This window comes from Crinia signifera, chromosome 6, assembly GCF_055691185.1.
Source record: "Crinia signifera chromosome 6, ASM5569118v1, whole genome shotgun sequence".
Lineage (NCBI taxonomy): Eukaryota > Metazoa > Chordata > Amphibia > Anura > Myobatrachidae > Crinia > Crinia signifera.
In genome coordinates this window covers 221,341,540-221,356,395 of record NC_139222.1, presented here as the reverse complement: position 1 = coordinate 221,356,395, position 14,856 = coordinate 221,341,540, and the positions used below count along the sequence as shown (strand labels likewise).

At 43.4% G+C, this 14,856-nt stretch overlaps 1 protein-coding gene across 34 annotated transcripts in view; it reads right to left on the bottom strand.

Moving 5' to 3' along the window:
• SORBS1 (sorbin and SH3 domain containing 1) overlaps nt 1-14,856 on the bottom strand; it is a 316,704-nt gene that overhangs the window by 249,655 nt on the left and 52,193 nt on the right. For all 34 annotated transcript variants that reach the window (XM_083148896.1, XM_083148907.1, XM_083148902.1 and 31 more), the window contains exon 2: nt 12,737-12,808. The gene's annotated coding sequence lies outside the window, so the exon portion shown is untranslated. The remainder of the gene's footprint in view (nt 1-12,736; nt 12,809-14,856) is intronic.

The following is a 14,856-nucleotide window of genomic DNA, read 5'->3' as shown; positions in this document are numbered from 1 at the left end:
CAATCCTCCTGTGCATATGAGATAAGGCCCATACAATGGGGCAATCACTGAGCACCATCAGTAATCCATCGCAACACAATGGCGGGGAGACTCAGATAAATGCAATGAATATCGCATCAAACTGCAAATCATTGGCAATGCGTCCAGCTGTGAATCATGCCCAATGTGCCTGCTAAATATCCTCCAAAGTACTGTGTCCTAAACAAGAGGTGCTGACTACCTCAAAGTATGGTGTTATGCCTGGCATAATACACCAAGCATATACTTTATTTTGCTGTAACATGTAAGTATTGTATGTTTTTTTCACACTGTCCTGTCCACTGCTGGTAGCATGCCATGCTTTAAATGAATATATAATTTACAATTAAGAGCACATTATCAAAAACAGAAACAGAAGTTGCCCATACAAGTCCTCCCTCACTTGGCGCTTCCTTTTAAATCGTTCCCATTTTACAGCTTTGTCCTCTGCAGTGACCAGCGATGCCTAGCAATGAACATTTGGTGTATGAGGAAATATAATCCAGTTACTGGGAGAAGATACAAACTTCATAGTCTTTGCTAGCAAATTCAGGCCATCTGGAAAAGCTTCAATGCTGTGACTGATCAGTATCCGCTAACGAGTCATACACATGCATGTATCACATATCTATACAGTGCTTTAGGACCAGCAGGTTTACATGTAGTTTGAAACTCTAACCTTGCCCCAGAGTCATACCACACTGCACATGGGAAACAACACACCTGTATTACCTCAATATGAGCTTAGCCGGAGAGTGCAGAGTGAATCAGCATGTACTGTAACGTACTGTAGGGTTGCCACCTCACTCATCATTGATTCCTGGAGATTCTCCTGCCCCCCCCCCCCCCCTCCATCCTAATGCGCGCGCACACTCCCGAAAAAGTGGGTGTGGCCTATTTATGTCTAATACAGACATGTATGTGAACTCATCACTCGATGCAAACCCAGTATGGGGGGGGGGGGGGGGGACGACCCCCACAAGAGAGAATAGAACGTGTGGCGAATAGAACCTGTGGCTAGCCACTGAGCTCACAGCGAGCCTGCAAGGGGCTTCTTTGCACTAGCCCCCCTGTTGAACCACCGGCAGTAGGGATCCCAACGTCAGGATATGGACTGTCGGAGACCCATACCACACCCATTTCAGTTTAGAATATGGAAGTCTAAATAGAATGAACTTCAAAAGCATTTAAAACTCTGTACTAATTTTACAATCAGCTAAAAAATAAATAAAACATTTGCTGAATAAAAATAAATCTCGTTAAAAAAATAATAATAAAAAGACAAGCAGATTGTTTCCACTACTGCCAGGATATCGGGAAAGCTCTGTGTGCTCACGGATGTCACTAAAACCGTAAACGTGTAATGAAGACACAGTGTATTGCCTGGTATCAATCAGTCTAGTTTTCTATTATCAGGGCTGCCAACCCCTGCATTTCTCAGGAGCGTTGGGCCCCCAGCCTCAGAATTTTCAATCTCAATCTCCAGGATTTGCTGAGGCCAGGAGATAACGGGTCATATTTCTCCAAAGCCATCCCACCCACAAGCTGGGAGGAAGCACAGAGTGACAAAGCAGAGAGTATGCAGAGTCTACTAACTGTACTAAAGCTGCTGCCACATCGGTATGACCATGCTTACATCAGACAATGCCAATATTACCCTGGTCACACCCTTATTGTTTGGTGCAGAGTCCTGCATGCCACAGGAGTCTTTGGGGGTATTCAATACCAGTCGTAAACTGCCAAACTGTCGAGTAGACATGGTTTAGTTTTGCTTGCCTGTGGAGTCTAACTCAACAGTGAAGTCTTCCACCTATTCACAGTTTGAAACTGTCGTAATGCCTCCTGTCGGGTTTGTACCAAAGAGGTGAAAAATTCACGTACCTAACTCGCCTTCCAGCCTCAACAGTTTCTATATAAATCCCTGCTCTGTGTGGTTTTGTGCCATTAAGTCTAACTGCAGACCTGTAAAAGGAGCTATGCGGGACCAGAAACATTGCCTACCATTAAACGCTGCAAGATCTGTCCTCCATAAATACTTGTCAGCCCCCTCCAGACCCTCGGACTAAACCCCCTCCCCCCACCCCCCAACTGATATAAATTTACTCTACTTTGTTTGATGTGGTTCTCTTTATCTACTTTTAGGACTTGTGTGAAAATCTGAATTTGTTTTAGGCCAAGTTCCAGCAGAAATATAGAAAAATCTAAATGGTTTACAAAGTTTCATGCACTGTGTTGAGTGTGATGGGACACAATATGAACTGGAGGGCCCTGTAATGTGTCATAATTTGTTCTGCTCATTGTAATGTAGGCAGACAATATAAAGGTTAAATAATTAGCCCTGGAACCCTGTAATGTGGCACAATATGAAATGGAGGCATTATAGTGGAGCATAATATGAACTGTTGCACTGTAAGATGTACTGGCAGTCCTACAGTGCGATATAAGAGTTCAAGAGAACGATGATGGTTCATAAAATAAACTAGGGTACAACTATACAACTTAACATTAACCAGGGCACTACTATGGTCCAGAAAATTAATCTAGGGCACTAGTATGGAGCAAACCTTCGATATGCTGCAATGGGCCCAAGCCCCTGGTAACAAGTATGCTTATATCTCAATGGGCACTATTCAATGAAGAAAATTCTCTGTGCATGGCGAGAGATTTTTTTCTCTCGCCATGCACTCTCCGTGTTCCGGAGCCTCCTGCTCCCACTATTCAATGTATTTAAGACTCGCCGCCACTCGCGGCGAGTCTTAACCCCTGCAGCGGACGAGCGTCCGCGGCAGGGAGCTGACAGGGAGCCGTGGGACGGTGGCATCCAGGGAGATTAAAGTCTCCCTGGATGCCCCAGAACATATGTGGAGGGTAGGGGGCCCCCCCGGGACCCAGGCAGCACAGGCTGCCCCCCCCTATAGCCAGCGGGGGACCCAGTATTCACTGCACCCAAACGTGCATATTAACGATCGGGTGCAGTGAATATATGAATATCTAATGAGCGGCTCGAGCGCTCCGGCCCCCTGCTGGCTGCACTGTGTAAAAAAAAAAAAAAAAAATTTACATTTTTTTTTTTAATTAAATATATATTCATGTGCTATAAGCACATGAATAGAAATAACATGCCCCTTCACAGAAAAAAAAACCTGATTTTTTTACACCAAAATTTAAAAAAAAAAACCTTTTAGTTTAAAAGTTCACATTCCAGCTCTCCATCAAAAGATGGAGAACTGCTACATGGAGAGAGACGGAGAAAATCACTTAGAAAGACGGAGAATATTTCACATTGAATAGGGTTGCTCGCTTTTGGAGAGCAAAATGCTCCGTCCAAGGCGAACAAAGCACAAATTCTCCACAAAACACGGAGAACTTTTCTCATTGAATACTGCCCAATGAGTATGTAGTAGAACAGTCCAAATTAATCATGAACACTTCCCTGAAATTCAGATTTAGTATCTTATAACACACAGGAGTAAAAAGATGTATTTTCGCTGCAACCCTTCAAAGCACTCTGTACACTCACGGATGCCTATAAATAAGTAAAATAGAGCAATTACCAAGTCTGTCTATGCGTAATACACACTTAAGGAGTGAAGAGCTGAATCATTTTTTTTTTTTTTAATCAAAGAACTAATTTTTTACACTCCACAAAAGGGTTGAGCAAGAGCAGATGGAACATTGACTAATGATATCGGTGAAGCCAAACTCCCACGGGGATAGCCACAGCTGACAAATGAGTAAAAAAAAATACATAAAACTTTAAATATATAAAGGATCTGATAAGCACTATGCCAGGTTGTATAGTATATTCTCGGTTATTTCTCTTTGTACTCTGCAAACTTGTGTTATTCTGGTACTTACATCAGCATGTACCTGGAGACAAAAGGGACATAGATAATGTATGTATGTATGTATGTATGTATGTATGTATGCACACACACATACATACATACATACATACACACATACAATATCTATCTATATATCTATATATATCTACAATATCTATCTATCTATCTATCTATCTATCTATCTATCTATATATATATATTGACTTACAATCAGGAACAAAAATATTGTGGTGGTGATATACCCCTAGCACCCTTGTGGGAGTCCCGGGGCCAAAAAAGTGGTCCAGCCACTACACAAAGTGGGTCAGGAAAGCAAGATATGGAAATGTTGCCTAGCATAGAAGGGAATAGAGGACATTAATTGATTCCAGATTAGGTTCAGAGGCACTTAGGCCCCCCATTCCCGACCCTGCCGGGGGCCCAAATAGCGGTCCAGCCACTACAGTGGGCCAGGGAAGCAACATATGGCAAAGTTGCATAACATACAGGGGGGTAGAGGACATTGATTGGGTCCAGATTAGATTCACAGCCACTAACACCCACAATCCCGGGGACCCAAAAGGGGGTCCAGCCACTACACAAAGTGGGGCAGGGATGCAAGATATGGCAGAGTTGCAAAACATAAAGAAGGTAGAGGACATGGGGTTTAAGAAAAAAGAAATGTGGTCAGATCTGGGAGGGCACCACAGAAGGGTGTATGCCGGTCACACCATGGGTATGGCGAGCGGTTAAGCTTAAAATAAAAGAAGGATAAAGTTCAAATAATGCTAATTGCACAACCAAACCCGAGCAACGCCGGGGACCTCAGCTAGTATATACATAAAAGGCTAACTACTCCTCACCTCTAGAGGCCACTCAACGGACCAAATTACTTCTTTGTATGCGAAAAGATGTCATAACACAAAGTGAACGCAATTTTTGCAGGAACACTGACCTTTTTCAAACTTGCTGGATACAGAGAGGGAGCAGTGAAGACATATTGGAAGTCGGAGCAGATAGGGATTGGGTGAGGTGGAGGGTTTGAAGGCCAAGGCCCTCATTCTAATTACATTGGTATCCCGCCTGTTCATTTTTATTAGTTATGCGCATGTGCAGGGCTTCTGTGCGAGCGCCCCCGCTGACCTGCACTGTTGGAAAGGGGGTGTCATTGAATGATTTCTCCTGCAGCAGGACATGCGATGGGGATACGGCGGCAGGCGGTTTTTCTGGGACTCGGTAAGCCGCGAGCTTCGCAGCTTTCCGAATCAACCAGAATCAGGCCATAGAAACGGTTACAGCCCAAAGGGCAAGTACATTGCATAAGTCATCGCATTGGTGAGCTTTTACCTAGTTCTAACATAATCAGAGTACAGTAAGGGTAAAATTGCGTAACTGGCAACACCTGTAGATCATGAGCCTTCCCCTACAGAACATCTTGCCTTGAGCCCCAGCAAGCAAGCGTCTTCTGCTGTGGTGCCATTTTCCAGTGATATATGGAAACATGACAAATTTATTTGCACTAATTATACCCATTTGTTGAACCAGCGTCAGTGTAAAAGACATAATACACTACTACAGTATTACCTGCTGTTGATGAATGAGAAAAAGGGCATCTAAACACATGGTTTAGTCTAGAAGCCTACCAGGCCTTTGAAGTGACATCTTTACATACAAATTGTTCAGAGTGCACTACTGGCAGCATGCCAGTCTCTTCTGCCGCCACATATCATCACACGCTGACCAAAGGAAGCCATTCTATACTGACAAGTACAAACCAAGCTGTCTGTAGGTGGCTGTTCTGCATTTAGCACAACCCTCATGGTCTGAAGGAACAAGTGGGTGAGACATTGGCTGGAACTGCTGTATACATACAATTACCCATAAGTCTATGCTCTTTTATATAAAATTCATTTCTCATTGACAAGTATATATTTGATCATCATTTAATAGGAAATGGAGCAGGTGATCTGGGATTAAAAAAAAAAAAAAGACACCAGCGAAAGACAATTCCTAGTGATATAGAACAGTTTATAATTAAGTTTAGATTAAAAAAAAAAAAAAAAACTCACATTCATACACCTGCAGCTCAGCTTTAAATGTCTAATCCCTTCACCGAAACATTCCAGGGCTTAAGTGCGGTGGGCACTGCCATCTTCAGATCGGCGTTGCCCTATAGAAGCCTATGTGCTTCTTTCAAACTGCCCCTGCTGTGAGGGATCCAACTGGGTCCCTCCCAGCATCCCCCCACAGCGCATGCGTCACTCAACGAATGCACCTATAGGACTGCGGTTCCTAAACCTACAAGTCCTATCATAGCAAGGAACAGCTCTTACCACAAAAGCTGTCCTTTGCCAAAATCTTCATGCAGACAGCATTATTAAATGCAGATATGCATGCGGAGAGTGGTGGGATGCATCACAAGCAAATTGTGACGCTTGCTGCATCCTGCCCCAGGGCAGACTGCTCACTCCAGTGGCCCAATAGGTGAAGGAGTTTGTCTATAATGCAGACCGACTTAGTTGCTGTGTAGGGCTATAACAAACATTGGTTCACAGGGTTAATGATGTCACGTAAACCACAGAATCAAAAGGGTTCCCTGCACATTAAGCCCCAGTGGGTGTCTTTTATGGCATACTCCAGAAACAAGTCAGTGTAAGCAATTTACAGATTTCTATAAGAACAACTGCCTACACATCCCAGATGGCAGAAGTTTACATTTCTGGATGTAGACTGATGGTGTTAGAACAGTTTTCCGGCTCATTTCGGAAATATTTAAACAGCTGGTAACTGCTAGATGTTTGCCATGTGATACAGGTCTATTTTAATTTTAAATTATTTCTGTAAAAAAATAACCTCTGACGAAAGTATCCTAATGTGACTTCATTTTGTTTGTGCGTTTGCATCACATGCGACCACACAAAAAGCTGAGCTACTCTATTCCAGGAGCAGCCAGAACGCAGATTCCTCAACTTCAGTCTGCAATGAAAACAGTTCTGCCAACAGCCAATATTAGTGGCTTTGGTAGAATGTGGGAGAGGTTTGGGTAGACTTGTGGGAGGTTTGGGCAGAGCAGTGGGTGGGTCCTGTTTGTGGACTGATTTAGCATTTTTATTTTGGGAGGTAAAAAGATTTTTGTTATTCCTTCATATTGTACTTTTTGTTTGCATATACTCTGTTGGTGATATTGGCGGGATGCTGTAACATCCGCACCCCAGCTCCGCCGCACATCGCACGGCGGCTCCCTCCCTTACCCGGGGCTGCTGCTGCCGGGTGGCCTCTCGCTGTGCTGCCTGGACACAGGAGGTGAGGGGGGGGGGGGTCGGCGCGAGGCGGCGGGGGTCCGTTCAGGCCGGCGTGAGTCGCGTTATGAAGCCCATAGGCTTCTATGGGGTATCGCCATCTTTTGCTGGCGATACCCCTCGCAGCGAAAACCCGCCGTGCTGGTTTTGCTGCATATCAAAATGCGGTGAAAACCCCGATAACAGGGTTTTTACTGCATTCTTGCTTTACAGAATCTCCCCCATAATTAGGTCAGGTCATTTGCATATACTTAACAAGTCACACCCACATGTGTTACACAACTGTTTGGGGAAAAAAAGTGTTCCATAATGAAATACCAAATATTGATTGATGGCAATGTATACACATAACTGATAATCACTCCAATCAACTTATATTATTTCTATCTCAAGTAAGTACTGTATTTATCTGCACAGTACTAAATGGATCTGTTATTCTGCTACTGTACATAATGCATTCCTCAAATGGGAGTTTACAATCTAATTTAACAGCTAGAGGCACACATGTACACAAGAGCAGTTCTGTCAGGAACCTACAGAGTACCAAATAAGAACTCATACAAACACAAGTAGAACATACAAAATTCCATATACTGTACATAGCAACCTGGTCACAGTTGGAACCAGGCCCCAGTACAGAGTGGTAGATTATCAGATATAATTTAGGCTTATGCCTTCAGAGTTGTTTTCAGTTATGGTACAGTATATGAAAAGAAAATGAACATACTGTACATGTCTACAATTCAAGTAGACAAGTACCAAATGTGGACAATTAACAAAAAAAAGAGGCAGGTACAAGTTTATATTTTGACTGTCAGCGTGGTCAAAATGTCAACAGTTAAACTGCGGGCAGTTATCTAGATTTTAAATATTGAATTTAAATGTAATAATGGTGACATCTTTAAAATGCTATTTTGGGCCTGGATCTGCACGTTACATTTGCCCCACCTGCAGTGCAGTGTAGTTTTGTCAATTTGAGAAAAGAGGTGCTTTACAATCAGGCCAATAGTCAGGTGTATGATTAAACAAGGATACCAAAAAGGTGATAAAGATCATAATTTTCATATGCAAATTGAAACATAGTTATTAACGGAAACATAAACAGCTGTGAGGGAACATAAAAAAGGAGGAACAGCCAAACTTTGCTACAAAGGTAAAGACAGTTTCATGTCACAGGTCATACACGATGGCAAGTCTGAGCACAGCAACAGTACACAAGGTAGTTATACTGCATCAGCAAGGTCTCTCCCAGGCAAAGATTTCAAAGCAGACTAAGGTTTCAAGATGTGTGTGTCGTGATGTGATGCCTCCCGAGTTCAGGTGTAGTGCAGGATGCAATGTTTTTGTAAAAGGGGCCATTTGTTACAGGGCATGGTTTTGCCTGGGAAGTGAACCGTTTTTTTTTTGTTTTTTAAAGTCAGAGTTTGGCCGGCATTCCAGGCGGCCACCGAACTCCGGCAGCATTACATCCTGCCCATGCTGTCCAAGCTCTTTTGAAGAAGCACAAAGAAACAGTAAACTTTGAGGACTGTAGATGCAGTGATTGGCCAAGGAAACTTCAAACATCCGCCGAGAGACACAGCATGCTAACTTTCCTTTGAAAATGGAAGATGTACAGCAATGCCATCAAATGAAGTTGGGGATTTAGTCAGGATTAATGGCGTTCTCAATGCGGAGAAATATAGGCAAGTAATTATCCATCTTGCAATACCATCAGCGAGGTATCCGATTGGCTGTATGTTTGGGGCGGTTGTCCCACTGCAGAATAAATTTGGAGCCAATGTCATTAAAAACTATCTTAAGTGTAAAGAAGAACAAGGAGCACCGGAAGTGAGGATTTGAAAAAGCCTACATTCTGTGGTTAGTTCCCGAAGATGTTTGGAAGAACTTGCCTGCCGAGTTCAATCAAAAACTGTGTGCAAGTGTACGTCAGAGGCAGAACTACCATTGGTGCAGCGGGCCCCTGAGGACTAAGGGGCTCATTGCTGCCTAGACCAACAATGACTTCTTGCATTGGGGCAAAATGATTTAATGCACCTGGGCCTGACACTAACAAATTCTACCACTGGTGTACATGGAAGTATTGATGCTGTTTTGAAGGCAAAGGGAGGTCACAGCTAATTTTGATTTGATTAAGATGTCTCTTCTGTTCATTCACTTTGTGTTTCTTACACACCTGCTTAAAATGTTTGCACTGTACTCAGTGGCGTAACTACTGTAAGCCAGCGGGGTCTGTGTGGGCACCGGCACCCACACAGACCCCCTGTTTAATTGACTGTACACAGAGCTGGCTATTGGCTGCTGTGTACAAGATGGGCGGGTGGATCAGGGGCGGCCTGGGGCCTGTCAGAGCCAGGTGAAGCGGCAGTGTCTGCTGGTCTCACTGTGTGTGTGTGTGTGTGTGTGTGTGTGTTGCACTAAAATGTAGGTGCAGACTGGTCTCTTTAAAACAGTGAGTCTGTGAACGGGCTGCATGCCAACGTAAGGAAAAATTCCCATCCCGTGCCATTTTGCTTGCAATAAAGTTTGCAGCCAGTGTTTCTGTAATTTAAATAATGTATGTATCAGGAGCGCACATACCTCCAGTAGTTCAAAATTAGGAGGGAGGTCTGAAAATTATTTTGCAGGCAAAATCATGCACCCATTTGAATATGCCTATCAGAGTGCACGTCATCAAGTTGTCATATCTCGTCGAATGTGTCTGCAAGTACAGTAATATTTATATAAGAGGAAATGTCGAATACATCTGGTTTGTATTAAATCTAAGAAATGTTCACCCTGACAGGGTTTGTATTTATATACAAGATCATGGGTTTAGATACGAAGGATAACATTTTTCTTTGCAACATAAATTAAATGCTTTCTTATTACATTTATAAACAATATTATCATAGGATATTTACTATTATCATAATAAACAGCGGTCACATTGGATGTTTATTCTTTTATTTATTTTTAGACGGATTGAGATCCGTATTACGTATAGAAGATAAGAACATTGACGGTTGAAAACGTGGTTTACTGTGAGACTAAAGATCTGGTTTTTATACATGGAGCTATTCAATTATTATCCAACGTCTTCATGTGGTAAACCCGCGGACTAACATGTGTTAGGTCATAGAATCTGGAATCTATAGGTGTTCCAGAGTATGTACGTAATCAGCATTAAGCATCCTCATTCGGGTTCAATGCGGAGGGTAGAAACTAGGGATGCCAATCCCGGGGCATTTTTTTCAATCCCGGATTCCGGGATTGAAAAATGCTCAATCCCGGGATTCTCGGGATCGGCATCCCTAAAAGAAAAACACACCCTGTCCACCCCTACATGGACGGGCAGGTGCGTGGCAGCCGGGAGCGGGGCAGAGCAGCGCTGCGGGGGGTGCCACCCCGCAGATTTACTTACATAGACGGGCGGAAGTGAGGCAGACAGCAGCGCTACAGTGATGCTTGCCTTCCTCCGGGCAGGTAGCGGCGGCACCAGCTGGGCAGGAGGGGAGGCTAGGAGTCAGCCGGGAGCGGTCCTCTGTAGCAGGACGCTGCGGCCTGCGCAGCGTGACAGTTAGAGGTCACGCTGCGCAGGCCGCACGCCAGGGTCGGGAACAGCCGGGCAGCTTCTGAGCTGAGTTCAGCTCAGAAGCTGCCCGGCATTAGACTGCGCATGCGCAGTCTAATCCCGAAATCCCGGGATTGAAATCCCGGACATTTTGGGGCCAAATCCTGGGCTCCCGCTGGATTGGCCACCCTAGTAGAAATGTTATATCCACTGATCTGATCCTTTTTATTCTAAGTATCTCAGTTTAGATGCATATATTCTCACTATTGGCCAATTGTAATGTTAAATTATTGCGGTCTTACTTATAATTGCAGAGTTCTTAAAGATGTTGGTTTACTTTTCTGTCTGTTTGAAACTCATCAAAAAACATAATTTGCTCTACAAAATAGCCCCAGCCGTGTGGTAATCCCCACGACTGACTGAATCTGCCCTTTCATGTTTAGTGCTAACTGCGCTATTAGGTTTATGCAAATACAAAAACATGTTCACACTACATAATTGATTATGATTCTAATAACTTTAAATAATAAATTGTGGATATATTTAGTATCATTTTTAATAGTAACTTTGTAATTTGGGCTATAATCACAGGGGTGTGGATCGTATTGTCGACCCGACTTAGGTAGACAGTCATTAGGTCGACAGGCAACTAGGACGACATGGGTGAAGGTCGACAGGTGTCTAGGTCGACATTGGTATAGGTCGACAAATACTTTATGGTCGACATGGGCACGGTGACTCGCTGCGCTCGGCACACTATTTTATTCTCCCACCACTCCCTAGTGGCATGAAATACCACCTGTCTGCACATGTCAGCTGAAAAAACCCATGTCGACCTCGCGACCTGTCGATTGAACGCATTTGTCGACCTAAAACAATGTCGACCTAGACACCTGTCAACCTTCATCCATGTCGACCTAGAACCCTGTCGACCTAAGTCGGGTCAACAATACGACCGTATCCCAACCACAGGAAAGCAGTAACAGAACCGAGACACATTGTTAAACTAAACATTATTGTGTCTACATTTGATTCACAATGTCAGAATGTCCACACACACTATTTATTTCATGCATACATGCAGATCATACTTGCCTATTCTCGTGGAAGTTAGTTGTAGGACACTTACAATTTTTGAGGACCCACACCCCCAGAAGTGTAAGCCAAACTCTCACATTCTGCCCACATCCTAATGAAGTGGGCAAGATGTGGAGATTTTTTCACCACCCCATTTTACCACGTTGAGTGCGGGGTATAAATTGATCCTGTCCCCAAAGCTGCCAGCAGCAACTCTCCGGGCTTTTACCATAGAGAAGATAATTATAAGTAGACATGAATGATATAATTACCTTAGTAAAATATGACCTATTTATTACAGTGGAGTGGCACACTTGTGAATTAATAACAGAAGACATGATTTCACGAACAGACTACAAGAAATGCCTTCTTCTCACACATAATAATTGGAGGCATGATTTATTCGATTCATCACCTAATTGGATCGTGACACCACTATTCATAATAATTTACGGTACTTGTGTATTAGCACGGCGCCCAAGATTTCCATCGTAGGGCATCGTATCGGTCGGATCGCATGTCATATGATCGCATGCGATGTGATGCGATCCGACTCGATTTTTTATTGTACAGGCACCCTGATGGGTGATTACTATGGGGGTGCATTTAACATAGTAATCACCCATCAGGGTGCCTGGGTCGGATCGCTTCGCATTGCATGCCATTGTAATGGCATGCGATGCAATATTTTATTGTACAGTGCAGGTCTTACGACCCATCGCATACCTTAATTAGTGGTATGCGATGCGATGGGCGCTGTGATAATACACAAGTACCTAATTTACTTTCACAATGGCATAGAGCGCTCAGGCATCCTGATCCAGCACCAAGTTTAAGAAAATCTGCATAAGCGTATAAATTAGGAGAGTAATTCTACTGTAATTACATCATTGTTCAGAGGTTAATCCACTGTATACCTATATTTACAGTTACTTCAATTCTAAAAAGGTGTTGTACAGTACCTGATGTTATGAGGTTTCTGCAAGCGAGAGATTGATGTCAGCAATGTCCATAACAGTTCTCGGCAGAATGTCCTAAAAGAAACACAGCAAAATAAGGCAATGGCAACAAAACAATTGACAAATGTAAATAATTTGCACAGTTCAATTATTATAGAAAGTCATGGAAATTAAAATTAAATGTATGGGGAATACAGACAGAAATGCAAATGGCGTACTGTACACAAATCTATTATCGGTACTTGTTTCCTAGCACGGCCACAATCGCGGGCATCGGGTGTAATTTTTAGTGGTCTGCGACGCGACCGACGCGATGCCCCCGATTTTCCCATTGAAATGCATTGAAAAAAGTCAAAATCGCGTCGGTCGCGTCGTAGGCGGCCAAAAAAGGCTTAAATGGTCCAGACGCGATGCCCCCGATTTCCCATAGGAAACAATGTTAAATGCCTCAATTTACCCGCGATGCCCCCGATTTCCCATAGGAAACAATGTTAAATGCCTCAATTTCACCAAATCATCATAGGGAACAATGGTAAATGGGCCAGAAACCCCCAAAAACACCCCTGAACAGTGAAATGTCCCCCCAAAAGTAGTTAACGCCACCCCACGATCAACGTGAATCCGAAGCGTGGCGAGCGCAGCGAGCCCGCGAGGGGCGGCGGTACGCGTCCTCCGACCTTTTCATACCCCCACTATCCACGTCGGCGTGGAGTTGAGAATAGAATAGTGTGGCGAGCGCAGCGAGCCACCGAGCCCGAAGCGCGGCGAGCCCCGCGAGGGGACGCGGATACCTTCACAGGTAAACGCGTCCCTTCGCGGGCTTCACAGGTATCCGCGTCCCCTCGCTGCGCTCGCCGATGGCCGCGATGCCCCTGATTTTTACTAACGATGCCGACGATCATGATCGTTGTGGCCGTGCTAGGAAACAAGTACCCTATTATCTTATAGCATTGCAATTATAGCTACATTACCGCAACTAAAAATGCACTTGATCAGAATATACACGCACTAGCCAGCTGTGAAAATCAGAACGAAAGAAAAATCCCAATGAGCCATGTATACACTAAATAGGAGGCGAGGATAATCCAGGATAGTCATAAAACAATATTATTGAAACTATTATAATAAAATGTATAACAATACTCTAAAACCTACACCGATGAGAAGGTGGAAAGCTGGAGATTGGATTTCCAGGCTAGAAGCAATAGTCCTCAGTAAGTTGTATATTGGTATCAGAAGTACTAGGGAACAGACACAGAAAACCCGCAATAGGAAACTACGGATTATGTTACACATTTAGAAATAAACAAACAAGTCTCCTTAAAAGATGCCCGTACACGGCGCGATATACTCCGTACTATTTGTGCTAGATGCGATCTAGTACAAGAAGTAGGGGCTGCACATATGGGCAAAACGCACAGTGTATGGGTATGGGCACCTTTAGGGAACACTATTTTACATTATATCATTGAAATGATTTTCTCATATGTGATCCTCTGAAAATACTTAATCAGTTCTTCTCCATGTAGAACTGATTAAGTATTGCAAAAGCGCTAATGAAATAATCAGTTCTGCGCATGGGTTGAGTTTATGCAAAAGGCAGAGACTTACTTAAAACACCTTAAGTAACGATGAAGTATCACTTGGTTTCTGCATGAGATGCTGAAGAAACGACTTTTGTAGCTAATTTTCATGAAGTTTTTTCTCCCAACGTTAAAATGCCTTTACTTAAGGGATTTTACAGCATCTGGGAGCATGATTGCTGCACATTAGGATTATGATAAGAGCCACTCAACCAAAAATGATTTATTATACATTACTTGCAAAGGAATTCAACAGCAGGACCAATGTTGAAAAAAGTACTGAACATATGCAACTGAGAATTACATAGGTGATTTTCCTATGCATAAAAGAACTGCAGTTTTTAATAATATTGAATGACACAAAAACACTTTACCAAGCATGATGGAAAGAAAGGTGATTCGCAATGCAGGTTGAGGGGTTACGGCTAAATGGTAGACAATCAATAGGTCGACACCAAATGGTCGACATGCACAAGCTCGATATACTGTACAGATGGAGCAGCTCACATTGGAGCTGCTCCTGTCGATTCTATCACCATT